General features: G+C 35.5%; 1 protein-coding gene across 4 annotated transcripts in view; it reads left to right on the top strand.

Moving 5' to 3' along the window:
* The window catches only part of Pldn (biogenesis of lysosomal organelles complex 1 subunit pallidin), a 65,835-nt gene that overhangs the window by 15,437 nt on the left and 25,260 nt on the right, over window positions 1-25,138 (top strand). The window contains exon 1 of one of the 4 annotated variants that reach the window (XM_089089409.1): window positions 10,507-10,545. The exons of 2 other annotated variants lie outside the window; for them this stretch is intronic. The gene's annotated coding sequence lies outside the window, so the exon portion shown is untranslated. Of the gene's footprint in view, window positions 1-10,506; window positions 10,637-25,138 lie in introns of those variants that run through there. One more of the 4 variants, XM_089089410.1, reaches the window with a different exon arrangement.

Here is a 25,138-nt window from a genome sequence, read left to right as displayed (position 1 = left end):
ACATTCTTAGATAATTTAGTTGTATCAAATATTAACACTTAGAAAAAGGCCCCCCCCGGAAGGGCACGGTGGCTACTGGCGGGTGCCGGGCCGGAAGGTGTGGCACCCACTGTGGCTGACAAGGGCCGGGCCCGTGGCGTTGGCAAAAAACATAAAATACTTTAAAATACTGATACCGCTTTTCACAAAACCACAAGAAAATACACCTAAAAAACTAGAAAATGACTAGAAAACACAAAAACATACAGTGCTGATATGGAGACTGTACTTATAGAAAAAAAAACCTCCCAACAACTATTTGACCATCTCCGCACCGAGTTGATTTCTATTATATGTACAATCAACTCGACCTGTTTTAAGATAATGACCATGTGATAGTACCCTCACACCGTCTGCGTGTACATAGACTTTGTCCGATATGGTGGACATGGCAGTTTCTTCTACTCGAACTGCGTAGTTTCTATTTTAAAGAGTGAATGGCCATGACCCCCTTGCAGACTTGTTTTGTAACCTCAATATGCGTTTCCACACAGTACACCTTCAGACCAGGAAACACGCGTTTATATACCAAGTCGCTCCCCGTCTCAGACTTTAGCATCAATAAATGATTTTGGGCCTGACGCTTCACTAGCTCCAGGTAAATGGACTTATCCCAGTTGGTTAAGTCCATTCGGGAGCTAATGGGCTTCCCATTTTCCCTATCGCCCAACACATTCTCTGTTTTAACTTTTGACAGGATTGAATCAGTGTCTCCATAATACACTCAAACTTGCGCCTGCACCGGCCGTTGGAGTTTAAACATATTGTAATAAAATTCTAACAAGAGTTTCTTTAAAATTTCCAAAATGGCACTGCCTTTGCCTTCTTTGGAATTTCCAAAATGGCACTGCCTGTGGGAAGGTTTTCATTTAATTTTACGCTTATTTTTTTCTACGCAAAAGGAGCATATTGGAATTTATGAACGTGATCGATGTGAAGTTCGGATCTGCAATGATTCGGGTATATTTTTCTGGGTCGGCCACAATATCACAACGAACCCTACTGTGCACACTCTCGCACATTTTACTACAGGCTGAATTTAAACTATGTTTGAAGATCTCTTTTTCTACCTTTGTTTTGCTTCAAATTGTTTCTTGACGAAAGTGTCAAAAAACGTCTTCATGTAAGGTATTTTGCCGAAATGGAGGGCTCTATGAATCCTTGTGACATTAAAACTGTTGGCCAGTATCCACCGCAAAAGAACATGATGAAGAGCAATATTCTGTTTCGGATGAAGGTCGGCAATAAGCTTCTGTTTTGAAGGTGCCCAGGGCATACCCCCATCCTCTACCGAAGATAAATTACAGGTACTCAATCCTAAGGCACCGGTTTATTTATGCACGGGAAAACAAAGTTCTTTACCGAGTCATGAAGTTCCAGTTCAAATTAGCGAATAACCGCCGTGTCTCTGGTGTTGACCGTCCAATACGGAGGCCCAGATATTAAATATCATCCGATAGCTCAAAAATAGAATTCCAATTGTGAAACTCCAACCAGCATCTGATTTCGAGTTAAAAAGCAGCGCTTCAGACTTTTCAGCATTAGACTGGATTCCAATATGGGCATCCTATTGTTGCAACTTTTAGTTGCAACAAAATTAGCTTCTAGCTCATGCCCGTGACCGGCTCAAGTTCAGCACATCACCTGCATAAACAATCAAGGGCATTTAATATCCTGCACAATATAAGTCATACTTGACTTTTAGTGAGAAAATAGCACCTTGTGTTACCCCCTTCTTTATTGGGAGAAGCGGACTTACACGCGGAAGAACATCAGAATAATATAAGACTTTATTAAACTCTTTAGCTAGAGGGAGCCTAATTTCCACTTTCAGATTTTCATACATGTCAGCCAGCAGGGTTAGGAAGCAGGGTTTCAACACCGGCCGAACCCAAACCAAATATAATTTCCTCGTAGAGAAGTGAATCAAATGCGCGTCTTACATCATGGGCAGCTAAATCAATAATTTCACCGTGTTTTTCTGAATCAACTAAAGCAGATACCAAATCAGAAAGGGCATAACCACACCAAGGCGACACTGAACACCAAACTAATGGGCTTGACATGTACATTTAGTTCTCAACTCATCAATTATCAGTTTCTCAAAAATTTTACAAAATAAAGCCACAACTGTTATTGGGCGAAAAGACGAACACTCAGAAGGAAATTTGTTCTTCTTAGGGATAGGAGTAAAACATCCAATTGAAAATAAATCAGGGGCAAATACCAGATTAAATATCCTTTGGTAAAGGAGAACTCCATAAACAGTTCACCAAACAACGACAAATGCCATACAGAAACACCATCAAATCTTCTAGAAGTTCTTTTCTTCAGTTTACCAATTGTAAAACTAATCAGGCTCTTTGTAATAATCAGTCCCAGAATAGAAGTATTTTCAAAAAAATCTCGTAGTTTCAGTTTTTTATAATGCTCAACCCATGAGGAAAGTGGTATACAAGACGGTATTTGACTTGGCATATCTTTTACAAGACTGATCCACAACTTATTTCGCCGAGATCGAACTACTTCCGAACAAGACAAAATAATTGAACTCCGATGCAGAGAAAGCTGCTTTGCAAACTGGCGTTTAAAATAAATATACAGTTTTCGTAGCCACCCATTGCGTGGTTTATCCGCTTCAATCCAAACTGAAAGCCAAAACTTAGCAAAAAAGTGAGTATTTCACAAATTATAATTAGTTGACCAGCCGGGCTCTTCAGTCTTAAGTTTTACTCGCCTAATAGGTACTGCGAGTTTTTCTGCAAGAGCTAGGGCATGAGTAAGTTCACTACAATAAATGTTCAGCCTAACTCGAGAATCACACATATTCTTTCTTGAGCTCTGTATCAACAAATCAAACGGTATACAAATTTTCGCGAGAATATCATTGCACTCATTCTGGAAAAGATCTGGAGACTCCCTGTCCCGATCATTAGCATAAAATAAAGATTGCTTTTTTGGAAGCCGGTTAAAAGAAGGGCCACAATCACTGATCAGAGCACTAAAAGACAAAGGAAAGTGATCTGGCGTAAAATTGGAATCACTAACAACAACTTACACGATGATTAAGGATGACTTATGACAAATATGGTCTAAGTTAGAGGTACTACCCGAATTAAGGACGTAAGTAAAACTATCATTCTTCCATGCAACTACATAATCATCGTTGAACAGACCTAAAATAATACTTGGGTGATCGTAATCACCAGAATAATTAAGTGGCTCGGTTAGATCGCAATTGAAATCACCAGTCGCGATACAGGATAAACCTTGCTCTTTTATTTTTAGCAAGTATTTAGATAAACGAGTGGCACTAATGGCAAAAAGTCTCTCAGATTGGTCGTCACGGTAGTTCATGGCCATATAAATATTTAGCACAACAAAATTCTGTATTCTAATTGCCAAAAAGTTACTTGCTGAAACAAAAATAGACGAAGAAAAACATGACTTCAATAAAAATTTGCTACATCACCACAAGGGCGAACACAAGACTGAGAGCGGTGTGCGGTGATCGAGAACACTTTATGATTGGTTGATAGTTCCAAAAGGCTGAGGCTCAAAGTAGTTGAAAAGGGCTCCTGAACACACATTATGTCACATTTAGATAAAAAGTCCTTAAGAACACAGACGGATTTAGCAAATTTACATTTACATTTCATGAGACAATTGCATAAGAGATGGAGGGTCCTTGGTTAATTTCTTTATTGCACCTTGAGTGGGCGGGTATCAGACTCATTTTGATTGGGGCTTAGCATTGCTTATCGTCTTATTAGCCGGATCCCTTACACTGTAGCATTATGGCCTTTCTTTTTGCACAAAATGAAAAACATTATCTTTCGTTCACCTATTATCCTTCGTCAAGGTGTGGTCTGAAGCACTGCAACGACCACAAATAGGTGACAGTATGCAGTTGGCCACTAAGTGACCAACTCTAGGCATAAATCGTTTACCTTTCGAATAGCGTAACGCTTGCCTCACCAGCAATTGTAGGGACTTCATCTGGTTTATATATAACGAACTTTGGTAGGGCCACTGAATTCTTATCATGATAGTCGAGAACTTTCAAAATATCTGTAAAAAGTGTCAGCAACTTTCTGCCTCTTGGTTTACCGAGTAGCACACATTGCCATGGACCAAATAATTTTTTTCGATTACCATATCTTCTGTGAAAACATCGCAACCAGTTTTAATGATGTCGGTGTTGGCATTTCCTTTTTATTTCACTCTTACGACAAAATTCAGCACAGATTTCTCTACTAGTCCTTCAGGCAGCATCCTGGGATAAACCCTATTAAATAAGGTAAGCGTCAGCCCCTGTTCTACCTGATCCCCGCAGTTTAAGGGAGACTCTCCCGGCATGTATAACAGCACTTGCGACGGTGCTGCTTGTAAATTAGAGTTGCGTTAAAAACGGCTTGGCACACTCAAATTGAAACCGGCACAAATCTATTTTTACAAAACTAAAATAAATATACAGAAATAAGGTAAGTAGATTTACAACATTTTTGATTCGGATAAAAATGTTTTGAAAGAATGGTCGCACGATTAACACCGGTCACTGAATTAATTGACGATCCTACCAAGTTTCAAGTTGATAAAATCCTGAAAAGGTGTTACCATCTTCAAAACTGAATAAGCTTTACGAAAGCATAATTGACACTTACATCTCCATGTTGCACAGGTGTCCCCGTCCCCAGCATTTGCATGCCTGAGCCAACTCAGGAAGGTCCCACATCTTGAGTGGGAGTTGAAGGGGCTGCGTCATGCCTGTGTAGGGTGGAGGTGGTCGCAGATGGGCTGGAAGCTAGATTGGTGATCGAAGGGCCAGCAGGTTGACTAGGGAAAGTGTCACGGCCTTGCGCAGATGGGACAGCATATTTCATGACTGAAGGCCTTGCGAGTTGTACTGGGATCGCTTGGTTTGCCCTTCCTTCATTGACAGAGGGGCCAGTTCGGGGTACTCCTTGAAAAGAAATAAAATTTTAGTTTTTAACGAAAAATATAAATCGTAATAGAAGAACACTCAAAGAAAAGAATGACAGTCAAACTGTATTCCTGATGCAACCTTGACTGTGGGGGAGGTGGTTTCTCTTTTCACATCATCCTAGTCTCTACCAGAATGTTTTTTCTTCAAATTTAAGAGAAAATAAAAGATTGATATTTCCCGCACGTCTTTCAAATTAACTTGTTCGTATAAGGAATTAAACAATGAACCAAGAAATAGCTAATGATTAGAACAATTTATATTGAAAAGGTGAGAAATTCTGAAGTAATGTTCTAGTTATATTCCGTTTCCTTGGTGAACTCAAGTGTTGAATTTCCTCTTTTTTCTTTTTTTCAACATTTCATTAGTAAATATTTGAAAAAAATTGATACTTATCCCAGTTGGTTAAGTCCATCCGGGAGCTAATGTGCTTCCCAGTTTCCCTATCATCCAACAGATTCTCTGTTTTAACGTTTAACAGGAGTGAATCAGTGTCTCCATAATATATTTAAACTTGCGCCTGCCCCGGCCGTTGGAGTTTAAACATATTGTAATAAAATTCCAACATGAGTTACTTTGGAATTTCCAAAATGGCACTGCCATTGCCTTCTTTGAAATTTCCAAAATGGCACTGCCTGTGGCAAGGCTTTTATTTAATTTTACGCTTATTTTTTTCTACGCAAAAGGACCATATTGGAGTTTATGAACGTGATCGATGTGAAGTTCGGGTCTGCAATGATTCGGACATATTTTTCTGGGTCGGCCACAACATCACAACGGCCCCTACTGTGCACACCCTCGCACATCTTACTACAGGTTGAATTTAAGCTATGTTTGAAATTCTCTTTTTCTACCTTTGTTTTTGCTTCAAATCGTTTCTTGACAAAAGTGTCAAAAAACGTCTTCATGTAAGGTTTTTTGCCGAATTGGAGGGCTCTATGAATCCTTGTGACATTGAAACCGTTGGCCAGCATCCATTGCCAAAGAACGTGATGAGGAACAATATTCCGTTTCGGATGAAGGTTGGCAATAAGCTTCTGTTTTGAAGGTGCCCCCCATCCTCTACCAAAGATAAATTATAGGTACTCAATGAATCCCTAGGCACCGGTCTATTTATGCACGGGAAAACAAAGTTCTTTACCGAGTCATGAAGTACCAGTTGAAATCAGCGGAATCGCATCAATTTTTTTCAAATATTTACTAATGGAATGTTGAAAATAGAAAACAGAGGAAATTCAACACTTGAGTTCACCACGGAAACGGAATATAACTAGAATATTACTTCAGAATTTCTCACCTTTTCAATTTAAATTGTTCTAATCATTAGCTATTTCTTGGTTCATTGTTTAATTCCTAATACGAACAAGTTAATTTGAAAGACACGCGGGAAATATCAATCTTTTATTTTCTCTTAAATTTGAAGAAAAACCATTCTGTTAGAAACTAGGATGATGTGAAAGGAGGAACCACCTCCCCCACAGTCAAGGTTGCATCAGAAATACAGTTTGACTGTCAGTCTTTTCTTTGAGTGTTCTTCTATTACGTTTAAACCCCTTGCATAAAACATTTATAGCCCTAGTGTCAAGAATAGACTGTTTTCGGAAAAAACCCTTAGGATATATGATATTCATTCAGGACAAAGTTTTCTGTCAAAATATTCCATTTTTCACATAACAGGCCTCCAGGAAGGGCAAACCAAGCGATCCCAGTACAACTCGCAAGGCCTTCAGTCATTAAATATGCTGTCCCATCTGCGTAAGGCCGTGACACTTCCCCTAGTCAACCTCCTGGCCCTTCGGTCACCAATCAAGCTGCCAGCCCATCTGCGACCACCTCCGCCCTACACAGGCATAACGCAGCCCCTTCAACTCCCACTCAAGATAAGGGACCTTGATGAGTTGGCCCATGCATGCAAAGCCTGGGGACGGGGACGCATGTGCAACATGGAGATGTAAGTGTCAATTATTCTTTCGTAAAGCTTATTTAGTTTTGAAGAGGGTAACACCTTTTCAGGATTTTATCAACTTGAAACTCGGTAGGATCGTCAATTAATTCAGTGAAAGGTGTTAATTGTGCGACCATTCTTTCAAAACATTTTTATCCGAATCAAAAATGTTGTAAATCTACTGGCCTAGTTTCTGGATATTTATTTTAATTTTGTAAAAATAGATTTGTGCCGGTTTCAACTCAAGTGTGCCAAGCCGTTTTTTACACAACTCTAATTTACAAGCAGAAAAGGGGCAGTACACCGTCGCAAGTGCTGTTATACATGCCGGGAGAGTCTCCCTTAAACTGCGGGGATCAGGTAGAACAGGGGCTGACGCTTACCTTATTTAATAGGGTTTATCCTAGGATGCTACCTGATGGACTAGTAGAGAAAGCTGTGCTGAATTTTGGGGTGAGGGTAAATAAAAAGGAAATGCCAACACCGATATCATTAAAACTGGTTGCGATGTTTTCACAGAAGATATGGTAAGCGAAAAAAATTATTTGGTCTATGGCAATGTGTGCTACTCGGCAAACCAAGAGGCAGAAAGTTGCTGACACTTTTACAGATATTTTGAAAGTTCTCGACTATCATGATAATAATTCAGTGGCCCTACCAAAGTTCGATATATATAAACCAGATGAAGTCCCTACAATTGCTGGTGAGGCAAGCGTTACGCCAACCAAAAGGTAAACGATTTATGCCTAAAGTTCAAGAACTTTGTGTCTACACCTAATGCGCGGGGCCTATGCTGTAGCTTCGACGAGTAGACCCCCAAGCCTTGCTTATCCAGTAGCTGTCAATCCCCAGCCATCTTATGTCGTTGTTCTCAAAATACCAAAATCTCTGGATAACCCCAAAGCTCGTAAACAGTTTTTGGACAGCGTTTATCCCGACTAAGCAGAAATAAGTCAGCTAAGAAAGTTGAAACAGAACGGGATGCTTTACGTCAAATCTAAATCATCTTCTGAGATAATTTTCTGAAAAATGAAATATAGTAAGCCTGAAATTGCTACCAAGCTCAGGGAGAAAATGTTTATTTCCCTCCTGAAGCAGGTTCCAACCTAACATGGCTCATACTGATGTAGAATTCCTTGTTGCAAGTGCATCAAGGGCAATAAAAATCGGCAACTTTGAACGTTCCAAAGTGTTCTAGCTGTATTTTGGGACAAGGAATCTTGAAGATTTTCTTGCGGTATTAGTTCGGATTGGCTTTAAGAAGCTGCCTGCGGAAGAAATCAAATATCTCCCAAAAAAGTGTTTTCCTGCCATGGAGTTGGTCACTTAGTGGCCGACTGCGTACTGTCACCTGTTTGTGGTCGTTACAGTGCTTCAGACCACACCTCGACGAAGGATAATAGGTGGACGAAAGATATGTTTTTTATTTTGTGCAAAAAGAAAGGCCATACTGCTACAGTTTAAGGGATCTGGCTCATAAGACGATAAGCAATGCTAAGCCCCAATAAAAATGAGTTTGATACCCGCCCACTCAAGGTGCAATGAAGAAATTAACCAAGGATCCTACATCTCTTATACAATTGTCTCATGAAATGTAAATGTAAATTTGCTATATCCGTCTGTGTTCTTAAGGACTTTTTATCTAAATGTGACATAATGTGTATTCAGGAGCTCTTTTCATCTACTTTGAGCCTCAACCTTTTGGAACTATCAACCAATTATAAAGTGTTTTCGGTCACCGCGCATCGCTCTCAGTCTTGTGTTCGCCCTTGTGGTGATGTAGCAACTATTTATTGAAGTCATGTTTTCTTCGTCTATTTTCGATTCAGCAAGTAACTTTTTGGCAATTAGAATACAGAACTTTGTTGTCCTAAATATTTATCTGGCCATGAACTACCGTGACGACTAATCTGAGAGACTTTTTGCCATTATTGCCGCTCGTTTATCTAAATACTTGCTAAAAATAAAAGAGCAAGGTTTATGCTGTATCGCGACTGTTGATTTTAATTGCGATCTAACCGAGGCACTTAATTCTTCTGGTGATTACGATCGCCCAAGTATTATTTTCGGTCTGTTCAATGATGATTATGTAGTTGCATGGATGAATGATAGTTTTACTTACGTCCTTAATTCGGGTAGTACCTCTAACTTAGACCATATTTGTCATAAGTCATCCTTAATCATCGTCTAAGTTGTTGTTATGGATTCCAATTTTAAGTCAGATCGATTTTCAATGAATGCTAGAAAATTACCCTCCCTCTTATTGGAAATTTTCTTCCTCCCCCACAAAAATTCCTCCATAGAAAGTTCCTCCCGCGTAAAATCCTCACCCCACTCCCCGCGAAATTACTACTGGGCATTTCCATCCTCGCTGTAACTTTCCCCAGATGTTTTTTTTTCGGGCGATTCCGCCCGAAAAATTCTCCTTAGCATACTTTCATTGGAAAAAATCCTGGTTATTTATTTTATTTTTGATCATTTTTTCATTTCAAGACATACATTTCCCCAATGTGGAACATCTATTCATAAATCTACCCCCCCCCCCAATAGAAAGTTTCTTCTGCGTAAAATATTCCCTTGGATAATTTGTCTTGTTGATAATTCCCCCAGGGAGAATTTCTGCCACGGAATGCCCTCCCCCCCACTGTAAAATCTCTAAGGGAATTCAATCCCCGCTGAAAATTTTCCCCGTAAATTTTCCCCAGAATTTCTTCATATTTTAAATCAAGTCCCCAAAGAGAAATTAAGATGAATAAAACAAATTTCGAGTATGAATTCAAGTGAATTCCCCGTCTAAGAGTTCCCCTGAAAATCTTACCCCAGAAACTCCCTCCTTTCCCCAAAAAAGCATTTCTATATATGTGGATAATCTCTTCCTTTAAATGTTTGTGTGCTTTTCAATAAGAAATAAGCTATTATATATAAATACTGATCAAATTTCATAACTTGCAGCTCTTTCTCCGAGGGCTTTAGAAGGGCGTGGGAGGAGGGTTAGTTGCCCTCCAAACTCTTAGAATAAGCTATTTTTCCAAAATACTGAGATATTTATAAGAAGCCCAGGCCCTGTTCTTTTCTTTAATATGCCACTGCTCACTCTGTCCGTAAGCCCCCATCTCGTTTTCTGGGTTAAAATTCATTCTCGGTAGATTTAAAAGGCTACTTAACACGTTAGCTTACTTTAGACACCGAAATGGATATATCACTACAAAAACATAACACTAAATACAGACATACCGATGGCGCGCCGCCGCACCGACTGTACCGGTGGCAAACCATCGAAATTTTTCCCACACCGGCGCGTCCCTCATCGGCGCTACGCCACCTACGAATAGGTATGGCATCAAGATTTAGCTCCAACTGCATACTCATACCGTAGTAATTCATTGTAAAGTATTCATTGGAAGATAATTTAAGTTAATTTGTAATAATAATAATTAAAAAATTGTTTATTTTCTTTTCTAGTGAATAATCATTTACTTGCATTTTCGCATTTTCCCCAACCAAATTATTTTTATATGACAATGTTCATCGTGCTGTTCAAAATTGCCACATGTGCCAGGCAAAAAGAAGAATATAGGTTATCTAAATATTTCTTTGACTTCGGTTATATTTCAATTATTGAAGGGTGTGGGAATGAAAAAATGGCAACACTAAAGAAGTATCTTCAGGCTAGTCCTTAACAACATTTAAATTTTCTTACAAGGGTAAAATTCTATATAGTTACTTTTGGCTATCTTGGAAAGGGGTTGGGTTTGGAAAATGAGACTTTCAGGAATGGATCTACATGCTAAGGTATGGGTAAATATCTACCAAATCATATTATTTACTTACACATAAAGTGAATATACCACTTGATGCCTTTTTTTATGCTGATTACAAATATAGGCCTAATAATCATTTCTATTGGAAATGAATTTCAGCCCCCCTATATATGCCAATTCAGGGTATATATTTCTAAATTAGGGGCAGTGGGGACAGATTTTGTTTCTGATGTAAATGGGAGGTAAGTTTAAATGGTAAATATCTACCAAATCTATTGAGTTAGCCAATATCTACCAAATATTATTGAGTTAGGAATAAAGTGAATACACCATTCAATGTCTTTATTTATGATGATTACAAATATAATAATCATTTCTATTGGAAATGAATTTCAGCCCCCCCCCCCCCTATATATGCCAATTCAGGGTTAGGTTATAGAAATATATACCCCCCCTATGGGGGTATTTAAACTTTACTCCCCCCCTATTGTAGAAATATACACCCCGAATTGGCATATATATATATAGGGGGGGGGGGCTGAAATTCATTTCTGATAGAAATGATTATTATATTCATAATCAGCATAAAAAAAGGCATCGAGTGGTATATTCACTTTATGCGTAAGTCAATAATATGATTTGGTAGATATTTACCAAGGTATGTCCCAGGAAGGTACTTTGAAGTACCTACCTCCAATCCTTCCCCCTCTATATAATGGTAAATTGCTGCACATTACTAGTTGTTTTAGCTCACATTTCATTCTATATTACTATCATAATTATAAATCACTGCTAACCTTACACAACTTCAGCTTTTAACCTTGTTCATTAAAATATATTCTAAAATCCTATTTTCATTTAATAATCCATTTAACTTATTTACTATATAGCTGACATTGCTTATTGAACCCATTTGTGATGTCACAACTTTTCTTATCATAACCCCTTTAACAGTAGCATGCAGGTGCCATGAGGTAGAAGGCAACTTTGTGTTGATAAGCCATTTAAACTTTATTAATTAGGGAAAGGATTTGACAAGGCTCAGAAATGAAGAAATTTCATCAGAACCAGTAAAAAAATCAAAATTGTTTTTAGAGGACAAAGCATGTTATGAGAAGATGTTTTTATTTTTATAGGTCCATGCACTCATGAATCAAAGAGGTTTTTAAAATCCCCCTTCCCCCCAAACTCAAAATGTTCTATAATTCTACTTTAGAAGCTTTTTAAATATTTCTAAAGCACTAATTGATAGAGGGCTACAAACATCAGAACTGACTTTAGAAGACAAGTTATGTCATGGGAAGATGTTTTTGAAATCCCCCCTCCCCAAAACTCAAAAATGTCTAAAATTCTACTTTAGAAGCTTTTAAATATTTCTAAAGCACTAAGACATAGAGCACTACAAACATCAGAACTGACTTTAGAGGACAAGTTGTGTCATGGGAAGATGTTTTTGAAATCCCCCTTCCCCCCAAACTCAAAATTTTCAAAAATTCTACTTTAGAAGCTTTTAAAATATTTCTAAAGCACTAATAGATACAGTGCTAAAAGCATCAGAATCAACTTCAGAGGACATGTTATATCACAGGAGGAGGTTTTTAAAATCCCCCTTCCCCCAAACTCGAAATTTTCTAAAATTCTACTTTAGAAGCTTTTTAAATATTTCTAAAGCACTAATTGATAGAGGGCTACAAACATCAGAATTGACTTTCAGAGGACAAATTATGTTATGGGAAGATGTTTTTGAAATCCCCCTTTCCTTTTTTAAATATTTCTAAAGCACTATGACATAGAGCACTACAAACATCAGAATTGACTTTAGAGGACAATTTATGTCATGGGAAGATGTTTTTGAAATCCCCCTTGCCCCAAACTCAAAATTTTACTTTAGAAGCTTTTTTAAATATTTCTAAAGTGCTAAGACATAGAGTGCTACAAACATCAGAATCAACTTTAGAGGACAATTTATGTCATGGGAAGATGTTTTTGAAATTCCCCTTTGCCCCAAACTCAAAAATTTCCAAAATTCTACTTTAGAAGCTTTTTAAATATTTCTAAAGCACTAAGGCATAGAGTGCTACGAACATCAGAATCAACTTTGGAGGACAAGTTATGTCATGGGAAGATGTTTTTGAAATCCCCCTTCCCCCCAAACTCAGTATTTTCAAAAATTTTACTTTAGAAGCTTTAAAAATATTTCTAAAGCACTAATACATAGAGTGTTAAATACATCAGAATCGACTTCAGAGGACACGTTATATCACGGGAAGAGGTTTTTAAAATCCCACTTCCCCCCAAACTCAAAATTTTCCAAAATTCTACTTTAGAAGCTTTTTTAAGTATTTCTAAAGCGCTAAGACATAGAGCGCTACAAACATCAGAATCAACTTTAGAGGACAATTTATGTCATGGGAAGATGTTTTTGAAATCCCCCATTGCCCCAAACTCAAACTTTTCCAAAATTCTACTTTAGAGGCTTTTTTAAATATTTCTAAAGCGCTAAGACATAGAGAGCTACAAATATCAGAATCGACTTTAGAGGACAAGCTTTTTCAATATTTCCAAAGCACTAATAGCTAGCATGCTACAAACATCAGAATCAACTTTAGAGGCCAAATCAATTCTACAATAATTCCCCCTTCCCCCCCAACTCAATTTTTTTTTAAATCCCCCTTTGCCCCAAACTAAAAATTTTCCAAAATTCTACTTTAGAAGCTTTTTTAAATATTTCTAAAGCGCTAAGTCATAGGGCGCTACAAACATCAGAATCAACTTTAGAGGACAAGTTATGTCCTGGGAAGTTGTTTTTAAATCCCCCTTCGCCCTAAACTCAAAATTTTCAAAATTCTACTCTAGAAGCTTTTTAAATATTTCTAAAGCACTAATACATAGAGTGTTAAATACATCAGAATCGACTTCAGAGGACACGTTATATCACGGGAAGAGGTTTTTAAAATCCCACTTCCCCCCAAACTCAAAATTTTCCAAAATTCTACTTTAGAAGCTTTTTTAAATATTTCTAAAGCGCTAAGACATAGAGCGCTACGAACATCAGAATTAACTTTAGAGGACAATTTATGTCATGGGAAGATGTTTTTGAAATCCCCCTTTGCCCCAAACTCAAACTTTTTCAAAATTCTACTTTAGAGGCTTTTTTAAATATTTCTAAAGCGCTAAGACATAGATAGCTACAAACATCAGAATCGACTTTAGAGGACAAGTTATGTAATGGGGAGATATTTTTGAAATCCCCCTTCCCCCCAAACTCAAAAGTTTCTAAAATTCTACTAAAGAAGCTTTTTCAATATTTCCAAAGCACTAATAGCTTGCGTTCTAAAAACATCAGAATCGACTTTAGTGGCCAAATCAATTCTACAATAATTCCCCCTTCCCCCCAAACTCAATTTTTTTTTGAAATCCCCCTTCACCCCATACTCAAAATTTTCTAACATTCTACATCAGAACTTTTTTAAATATTCGTTAAGTACAAGGACAAACAACGCAACAAATATCAGAATTAAATTTAGAGGACAAGTTATTCCATGGGAAGATGTCTTTAAACTTCCCCTTTAACCCAAACTCAAAATTTTACTTTAGAAGCTTTTTTAAATATTTGTAAAGCGCTAAGACATAGAGTGCTACAAACATCAGAATCGACTTCAGAGGACAATTTATGTCATGGGAAGATGTTTTTGAAATACCCCTTTGCACCAAACTCAAAAATTTCCACAATTCTACTTTAGAAGCTTTTTAAATATTTCTAAAGCACTAAGGCATAGAGTGCTACGAACATCAGAATCAACTTTGGAGGACAAGTTATGTCATGGGAAGATGTTTTTGAAATCCCCCTTCCCCCCAAACTCAGTATTTTCAAAAATTTTACTTTAGAAGCTTTAAAAATATTTCTAAAGCACTAATACATAGAGTGCTAAATACATCAGAATAAACTTCAGAGGACACATTATTTCAAGGGAAGAGGTTTTTAAAATCCCACTTTCCCCCAAACTCAAAATTTTACAAAATTCTACTTTAGAAGCTTTTTTAAATATTTCTAAAGCGCTAAGACATAGAGCGCTACAAACATCAGAATCAACTTTAGAAGACAATTTATGTCATGGGAAGATGTTTTTGAAATTCTCTTTGCCCCAAACTCAAACTTTTCCAAAATTCTACTTTAGAGGCTTTTTTAAATATTTCTAAAGCGCTAAGACATAGAGAGCTACAAATATCATAATCGACTTTAGAGGACAAGCTTTTTCAATATTTCCAAAGCACTAATAGCTAGCAAGCTAAAAACATCAGAATCAACTTTAGAGGCCAAATCAATTCTACAATAATTCCCCCTTCCCTCCAAACTCAGTTTTTTTTCAAATCCCCCTTCCCACAAACTCAAAATTTTCTAAAATTTTACTTTAGAAGCATTTTTAAATATTTATAAAGTGCTAAGACATAGAGCGATACAAACATCAGCATCAACTTTGGAGGACAATTTATGTCATGGGAAGATGTTTTTGAAATCCCCCTTCCCCCCAAACTCAAACTTTTCCAAAATTCACCTTTAGAAGCTTTTTTAAATATTTCTAAAGCGCTAAGACATAGAGCACTACAAACATCAGAATCAACTTTAGAGGACAAGTTATGTCATGGGAAGATGTTTTTGTAATACCCATTACCCATTGAAATTTTTACAAAACAACATTTTACCTTAATTCTCAGTTATCAGTTTCTTTTTCTCTAGCTTTTGTTCTGAAAACGCAATTTCAGTTATTTGAGCAGAATTTTAAGCCATATCAATGTTACAAGTTATGTCATGGGAAGATGTTTTTGAAATGCCCATTACCAATTGAAATTTTGATAAAAACAACATTTTACCTTAATTTTCAGTTATCAGTTTCAGTTATCAAAGAAAAGAAAAATTTTTCAACATTATAGGATAAAGCTATTTGAATATGTTTTATGTGGTTACCCAACTCAAAATGTTAAGGGGTTTACAAACAAAAAAATCAAAACGAATATAGATTATTTAGTACTTGTGCATTATAAATAACCCACCGCTATAGACTGTACAAGGAAACCAGGCAAACGGGTATTTGTTAGACAAATAAACCAGACAAACGGGTATTTGTTAGAGGAAGACAATAAAACATATTCAAATAGCTTAATCCTATAATGTTGAAAAATTTTGCTTTTCTTTTTTACATCCGCGATTTAAAATATGTAAAAAATGCTGGAACTTGTATAAAATTTTTTTTCGAGGGTGGAAAGGTTAGCTGCAAGGGGATTTGATACCAGGGGGAGGGGGACGGTGCGGTGGTGGTCAGCAACCTGCTCGCGGTGCGCCTGCTTATACTAATCTAAGCTGACCATTTCGTTGCAACGTGTTGCACCGGAATCATACTCTAAAATCTGGTTGATAATTGGCCTGTCTAAAAAATTTGTCTAAGTTTTGTAAAAGGGGGAAACAACACCTAATAGTCAAAGATTTTAATAAAACTCATACCATCAAATTTGTGGTTCTTGGTGAATACCCGCCAGAAAATCCCCCGGAAACTACCTCTCCACGGACCCCCCCCCCCCACGGAAAATACCCTCACGGAACCCCCCCCCCCCCCGAAAAAAAATACCCCCGTGGAAAATAAGGCTTTTCAAATTTCAAATTATCAACCAGATTTTAGAGTATGAAGGGGGAATGGGATGAATGGTAAGGAGGATTTCCAAAACTTTGAATGACCTTTAAAAATCTGTGAGTTATAGCAATGGAACCAACAAAATTATTTCAGCTTCAAAACTTTGCTCAATCCCAACTTATAAGGTTTTAAATATATGCAAATACATTTCCTAGATTTTGGAAATAAAACATTGATATGGCTTAAAATTCTGCTGAAATGATTTTCAGAACTAAACCCAGAGAAAAAGAAACTGATAACTGAAAATTAAGGTAAAATGTTGTTTTGTCAAAATTTCAATGGGCAATGGGTATTTCAAAAACATTTTCCCATGACATAACTTGTAACATTGATATGTCTTAAAATTCTGCTCAAATAACTGAAATTTGCATTTTCAGAACTAAAGCCAGAGAAAAAGAAACTGATAACTGACAATTAAGGTAAAATGTTGTTTTGTCAAAATTTCAATGGGTAATGGGCATTACAAAAACATCTTCCCATGACATAACTTGTCCTCTAAAGTTGATTCTGATGTTAGTAGCGCTCTATGTCTTAGCGCTTTAGAAATATTTAAAAAAGCTTCTAAAGTGGAATTTTGGAAATTTTTCAGTTTTGGGGGAAGGGGGAATTATTGTAGAATTAATTTGGCCTCTAAAGTTGATTCTGATGTTTGTAGCGCGCTATCTATTAGTGCTTTAGAAATATTTAAAAAAGCTTCTAAAGTAAAATTTTGAGTTTAGGGCAAAGGGGGATTTCAAAAACATCTTCCCATGACATAACTTGTAAAATTGATATGGCTTAAAATTCTGCTCAAATAACTAAAATTGCGTTTTAAGAAAAAAAGCCAGAGAAAAAGAAACTGATAACTGACAATTAAGGTAAAATGTTTTGTCAAAATTTCAATGGGTAATGGGTATTACAAAAACATCTTCCCATGACATAACATGTCCTCTAAAGTCGATTCTGATGTTTGTTGTACTCGAGGTCTTCAAACTTAAGAAATATGTAAAAAAGCTTCTTACTCAGAATTTTTGAAATTTTCCAGTTCGGGGGAAAGGGGAATCATTTTAGAATTAATTTGGCCCCTACAGCCGATTATGATGTTTGTCGCGCGCTATCTATTAGTGTCTTAGAAATATTTAAAAAAGCTTCTAAAGTAAAATTTTGAGTTTAGGGCAAAGGGGGATTTCAAAAACATCTTCCCATGACATAACTTGTAACATTGATATGGCTTAAAATTCTGCTCAAATAACTAAAATTGCGTTTTCAGAACTAAAGCCAGAGAAAAAGAAACTGATAACTGACAATTAAGGTAAAATGTTGTTTTGTCAAAATTTCAATGGGTAATGGGCATTACAAAAACATCTTCCCATGACATAACTTGTCCTCTAAAGTTGATTCTGATATTTGTAGCACTACATCTCTTAGCACTTTAGAAATATTTGAAAAAGCTTCTAAAGTGGAATTTTGGAAAATTTTTAGGTTGGGGGGAAGGGGGAATTATTGTAGACTTAATTTGGGCTCTAAAGTTGATTCTGATGTTTGTAGCACGCTATCTATTAGTGCCTTAGAAATATTTAAAAAAGCTTCTCAAGTAAAATTTTGAGTTTGGGGCGAAGGGGGATTTCAAAAACATCTTCCCATGACATAACTTGTCCTCTAAAGTCGATTCTGATGTTTGTCGCACTGTATGTCTTAGCGCTTTAGAAATATTTAAAAAAGCTTCAAAAGTAGAATTTTTGAAAATTTTGAGTTTGGGGCGAAGGGGGATTTTAAAAATATTTGTGTTTGGGGGGAAGGGGGAATTATTGTAGAATTAATTTTGCCTCTAAAGTAGATTCTGATGTTTTTAGCGTGCTATCTATTAGTGCTTTGGAAATATTGAAAAAGCTTCTAGAGTAGAATTTTAGAAAATTTTGAGTTTGGGGCAAAGGGGGATTTCAAAAACATCTCCCTATGACATAACTTGTCCTCTAAAGTCAATTCTGATGTTTGTAGCGCTCTATGTCTTAGCACTTTAGAAATATTTAAAAAAGCTTCTAAAGTAGAATTTTAAAAATTTTTGAGTTTGGGGGGAAGGGGGATTTCAAGAACATCCTCCCATAACATAACTTGTCTTCTAAAGTCAATTCTTATGTTTGTAGCGCTCTATCAATTAGTGCTTTAGAAAAATTTAAAAAGCTTCTAAAGTATAATTTTAGAAAATTTTGAGTTTGGGGGGAAGGGGGATTTAAAAACCTCTTCCCATGATATAATATGTCCTCTGAAGTCGATTCTGATGTTTTTAGCACTATCTATTAGTGCTTCAGAAATATTTTAAAAGCTTCTAAAGTAGAATTTTTGAAAATTTTGAGTTAGAGGGGAAGGGGGATTTCAAAAACATCTTCCCATGACATAACTTGTCCTCTAAAGTCGATTCTGATGTTTGTAGTGCTCTATGTCTTAGTGCTTTAGAAATATTTAAAAAGATTCTAAAGTAGAATTTTGGAAATTTTTGAGTTTGGGGCAAAGGGGGATTTCAAAAATATTTTCCCATGACATAAATTGTCCTCTAAAGTTGATTCTGATGTTTGTAGTGCTCTATGTCTTAGCGCTTTAGGAATATTTAAATAAGCTTCTAAAGTAGAATTTTGGATAATTTTGAGTTTGGGGGGAAGGTGGATTTCAAGAACATCTTCCCATAACATAATTTGTCCTCTAAAGTTGATTCTGATGTTTGTAGCATTCTATGTCTTAGCGCCCTATAAATATTTGAAAAAGCTTCTTAATTAGAATTTTGAAAAATTTTGAGTGTGGGATGAAAAGGGATTTCAAAAATATTTTTCTATAAAACAAATTGTCCTCTTAAGTCAAGTATGACGTTTGTAGGGATCAATGTTATAGCGCTTTAGAAATATTTAAAAAACCTTCTGAAGTAAAATTTTGGAAATTTTTGAGTTTCGGGCGAAGGGGGATTTCAAAAAAATTTTGAGTTTGGGGGGAAGGGGGAATTATTGTAGAATTAATTTGGCCTCTAAAGTCGATTTTGATGTTTTTAGCGCGCTATTTGTTAGTGCTTTGGAAATATTTAAAAAGCTTCTAGAGTACAATTTTAGAAAATTTTGAGTTTCGGGTGAAGAAGGATTTCAAAAACATCTCCCCATGACATAACTTGTCCTCTAAAGTCGATTCTGATGTTTGTAGTGCTCTATGTCTTAGTAATTTAGAAATATTTAAAAAAGCTTCTAAAGTAGAATTTTGGAAAATTTTGAGTTTGGGGCAAAGGGGGATTTCAAAAACATCCTCCCGTGACAAAAATTGTCCTCTGAAGTTGATTCTGATGTTTGTAGCGCTCTATGTCTTAGCGCTTTAGAAATATTAAGCTTCTAAAGTAGAATTTGGAAAATTTTGAGTTTGGGGGGAAGAGGGATTTCAAGAACATCTTCCCATAACATAATTTGTCCCCTGAAAGTTGATTCTGATGTTTCTAGTGCTTTATGTCTTAGCGCTTTAGAAATATTTAAAAAAGCTTCTAAAGTAAAATTTTGAGTTTGGGGGGAAGGGGGATTTCAAGAACATCTTCCCATAACATAATTTGTCCTCTAAAGTTGATTCTGATGTTTGTAGCGCTCTATCTATTAGTGCTTTAGAAATATTTAAAAAGCTTCTTAAGTAGAATTTTAGACAATTTTGAGTTTGGGGGGAAGAAGGATTTTAAAAACCTCTTCCCTTCATGAGTGCATGGACCTATAAAAATAAAAACATCTTCTCATAACATACTTTGTCCTCTAAAAACAATTTGGTTTTTTTTACTGGTCTATCTCTTTTCAAATCCTTTCCTTAATTAACAAAGTTTAAATGGCATATCAACACAGAGTTGCCTTCTACCCCATGGCACCTGCATGCTACTGTTAAAGGGGTTATGATGAGCAAAGTTGTGACATCACAAACGGGTTGAATAAGCAATGTCAGCTATATAGTAAATAAGTTAAATGGATTATTAAATGAAAATAGGATTTTGGAATATATTTTAATGAACAAGGTATATTTTAATGAAAAGCTGAAGTTGTGTAAGGTAAGCAGTGATTTATAATTATGATAGTAATATAGAATGAAATGTAAGCTAAAACAACTAGTAATGTGCAGTAATTTACATTATATAGAGGGGGAAGGAGTGGAGGTAGGTACTTCAAAGTACCTTCCTGGGATATACCTTAGCATGTAGATTCATCCCTGAAAGTTTCATTTTCCTAACCCAACCCCTTTACAAGATAGCCAAAAGTAACTAAAGTAGAATTTTACCATATATATATATATATATATATATATATATATATATATATATATATATATATATATATATATATATATATATATATATATATATATATATATATATATATATATATATATATATATATATATATATATATATATATATATATATATATATATATATGGGTATTCATAAGGGGGGCTCCACCTGCCTGGATGAATGATGCTGCCTTATATTAATATTAATTAAAAAAAAACATTTCCACAAACAATTTTCTCAAGGAAAAGTAAGGCTTGATTAAGCCAAAAATGGGCAGAAATAAAGTCAAATAATCTTCAAAGTGTAAAACTACCACAAATCACTATTAATAATTAAATAAAACTCAAAATGAACAGAAATTAGAATAAATATCTGAGTCAAACTCAAAATGAGTGAAAATTAATATTAGTAGGGCTGATAACACCCCATGGCTTCTCAAGACCAGAATAAAATTTAGGCTTTACTAAAAAAGAGACTTTGGATTGTCAGTTTAATATATAATTTCTGATATTTATTCCTTAAAGTCCTAATTTTTTTTATTATTTAAGTAAAAAAAAAAGTGAAAACATTTAAAACATATTTTGTTTTCAGTAAAGTGCAAATTGCATTCTGGTCTTTAGATAGCATGGGGGTTATCAGCCATACTAGTGTTAATTTGTGCTCTTTTTTAGTTTGAATTGGCCATTTATTGTAATTCCTGTTTGTTTTGAGTTTCATTTAATAATTGATAGTGATTTGTGATAGTTTTATGCTTGGAAGATTACTTGACTTTATTTCGTAAAGAAAGAAAAACAAGCAAAAATGTGGTTTTTAAAGACCAAATCAAATAACACACTTAAAAAGCGGAAAAAAAACAGAAAATTTTGACTCTGCCCTTGCAGAGCACATTTTTGAAAACCTTACCATACTATTTTATTTAATCAAGCTAGCCTAATTTTGCGTAACAGAGGTATTGTCCAGCACTACAGAGAAGCTGTAGAAATTTGTAAATACAAACATTTCGGTCTAGCTTTGAACAGGGATTCAGGTGATTTAAGAATAAATGAGTCATATTTTGGTTTTCTCAAAAGAGAAGCCAACACTATAGTAGTCCCAGATTTGAAACTTGTAATACTTTCCCAATCACATAATCAGACACATCAACAACCCTTCAGATCTGAAAGGGTGATTGAAAGGAATGCAATTTCTAAAACCAGAAATTAGTTCACATAGTTTTCCGATTCACTTAATTGATGGTTTGTTTTGTTTTGAGTGAATGAATGTTTTTCTTTTATTTCTCAGTTATTTGTTAGTAGCCTATCTGTCAATAGTGGTTCAAATTTTTGGATTTTTTTGCAAATCATGGATATTGGTGAATGACTCACTTTTATGGTTGTTAGGGATTTGGTTTTAATTCTTACAATTTTTGGCTTTTATTTAATTTTGTTCATCTTTTAAATTTTTTGTTTTTTTCATTGGTTTTTTGTTGTTTTGTTGCTTTTTTTCTCACTTCTGTGTTTTATTTTGTTGGTTTTTTCTTTGGCACTCTCATTGAATATATTTTTTTGTTTTGTGCTGAAGAAGAGAGGCCTTTGTCTCCTCAAAATATTTGCTTTGTTGTGTTCTGTCAGTATTTTTGTCTGGCCTTGAAAACCCCATTTTTGCTTGTTTTTATTTGTTTATGTTATGTCAGGCCATTGTGGTCTAAGAAATTATCTTTGACTTTATTTCTGCCCATTTTTGGCTTAATAGAGCTCTTTATTTTTCTTTGAAAAACTTGTTTTTTGGAAAACGTTTTTTAAAAATTAATTTCTGTTTGTTTTTTATTGACATAGTCTTTTTCATGAAAAAATAAATTATATCTTTTTTTTTTTTATAAGAATCCATGGTTTGGTTTGCTATTTGTATGTTGGGAGAAACTTTTTCAACAATTTTTTAATCTTCACACAAATAGTATTTTTTAATGTAGTTTTATACCTCCTCAAGTTGACCTGAAAATAAAACTTAATATCATTCCCAAAAGATTCCATCTATGCTTTTTGACAACCTGGATACACTTATACGCTATTTATTTATTTAAATTGTAAGAAGAGAAGTAGTAATAGTAGTAGCCCAAAAAAGTGGAACTTAATACCCCCAGTTGTTCTCAATATATTGATGGAGTGTCTTATTGGCAACTGTAAACACAATGCCTTCTGATTTAGTTTTAAATTAGCATTTAGTTTTATAGCTCAATGGGCTAATTGCATAATTAGTAAGGGTTTGACATGCCCAATAAGACATAGACATTGTTGCTAAGCACATAGTTACTGGACTGTTCTACTATGCTGAACAAAATGCTTGTCTCAAAATTTTGACTGGATGTGTTTGGAAAGTGAATTGCCTTGAGAGACAGGCCGATTGTCCTCCAATCTCTTTTTACTAGCTGTTATAGAATGTTGTTGCCTATCATATTGGTTATATGCCCTTTTGAAAACCTGCATGCATACACTTTTTCTTTTAATTAAAACTCCCCCTAAACACTTCCTAGAAGTTTAACCTTAATGCTCTTAGTGTCATAAGGTACAGTAACTGTTGTGGTAGTATTAATAGTATGCACATAGTGCCTTCTGGCTCGTTCAAAATCCCCCACAACTTACTCTTAAGGTCTAACTTAATAATATTGTCTAGGAAGGCTCTATAATGCATTGTTTGTGCCCCATATATTTTTTATCATGCCGGTTTGAAAGTTTTTTAATAAGACTGAAAACCTTATAATCCGTAGACAGTTCTTTAGATATTATAAGTTTTTTCTTGGTCTTCCCTTACGGATCAGGAATACTTACATTTTTAAGAAATATAGACTTTTTGAAATTACATTGAAAATGTAAGAACTTGCTTTAAGGTTTGAAAAGCGTAGAGATTGCAATGTTGATTTTCCTCTTAATTGTATCTGATACTAGCGTATTGTTATAGTATTGATATTCATCAGAAGTGTTTTCATTGCATCTTTTTTATATTCTCTATTGAATTTTGTTGTACAGAGTTTTTGATATTACGTTGAAAATGGAAGAACTCGCGTTAAGGTTTGAAAAGCGTAGAGAATGTCTCGTTGAATTTCTTCTTAATTGCATCAGATAGTATAGTTTGTTATTGTTATAGTATTTTTGTACATCGGAGGTGTTTTCACTGCATCTTTTATATCCTATGTTGTATTTTGTTAGTGTGTATTTTTTCCTTTTTCCTTTATTTACTCCTCTATCAGCATTTTATGTTTGTAAAGAGTGTGTAAATAAATTATTATTATTATTAATATAAGTTGTTCTTGAGATATTGCTTTGTCACCTTTTTAAAGTCCAGGTGCTCATAGTTTGGTTTTGATTTAGTTCAACGTCTGTCTAAATATTTCTTATATTTGACCAATGAAGGCATTGTTATATGCTCTTTGGACTATTGGTTACAAAATGGATGTCTTGCAATTTGGATTGAATGTGACAATAAAATAGTGTGGCCTCCGAAATTATCTATGATTGAATGTGTTTGGGGAAAAGAGGATGTCAAAGAGGGAGGGGGGGCTATTTTCCCTCCATCATATTTGACTCTTAAATAGGAACCAGAATTATACATTTTCAATCAAATGAGCCTCCTCTAAAGTTCAGAAGACCACCCCTTCTATAAAAACATTACAAGCCCCCAAGGCATAACTCACAACCCTTGCCCCCAGACTCTGGGGGGGGGGGTGTTAGCTCCAAAGGCCTTGTTATGTGATCTCCGGACTGTTTTTGAAAAAATGGCTATCTCAAAATTTCTATTGTATGCATCTGGGGAAAATAAGATATGGAGGGGTATAGCTGCTCTCCAATAACGTTGACTCTTAAAAGGGCACTTAAACTTCTGATATCCAATCCAATGAGCCCCCTTCAAAGTTTATACAACCACAATTTCCATAAAAACCTTATATTCCCATGGGGCATAACTTACAAACCTTGCCCTGAAGGCTCTGGGGGGGGGGGGGTTCTCTTCCTCAAAGACATAATTTTTGAACTTTTAAACTACATCAAACAAATTAGCTATCTCAAAATTTGATTAGAAGTGTTTAGGGAAATGATGGGTATAAAGGAGGGGCTGGTTGCCCTCCAATCACTTTTGACTATTAAAGGTGGCACTAGCCCTTTCAATTTCCAAACAAATGAGTCCTTTTCAAAGTTTATGCAACAGCAAATTACTATCTTAAAATTTCTCTCAGATCCATTTTGTGAAAATACACGTGTGTGTGTGTGAAGAGCACTATAACTTCTGATTACGATCCAATTAGCCCTCTTCAAAGTTTATACGAGAATTTCATCCTCAAAGACATAATTTCTGGACCTTTCAACAATGCTGAGCAAAATGTCTGTCTCAACATTTTGCTTGGATCTGTTTGGACAAATGATTGGAATAGGGGGGAGGGGGGCTGGTTGACCTCCAATTACTTTTAACTGTTAAAAAGAC

The sequence above is a fragment of the Artemia sp. Qi Xiang Cuo genome, chromosome 5 (genome assembly GCF_049724085.1).
Source record: "Artemia sp. Qi Xiang Cuo chromosome 5, ASM4972408v1, whole genome shotgun sequence".
In the NCBI taxonomy this organism is placed as follows: domain Eukaryota; kingdom Metazoa; phylum Arthropoda; class Branchiopoda; order Anostraca; family Artemiidae; genus Artemia; species Artemia sp. Qi Xiang Cuo.
This window is presented reverse-complemented; position numbering and strand designations above follow the sequence as displayed.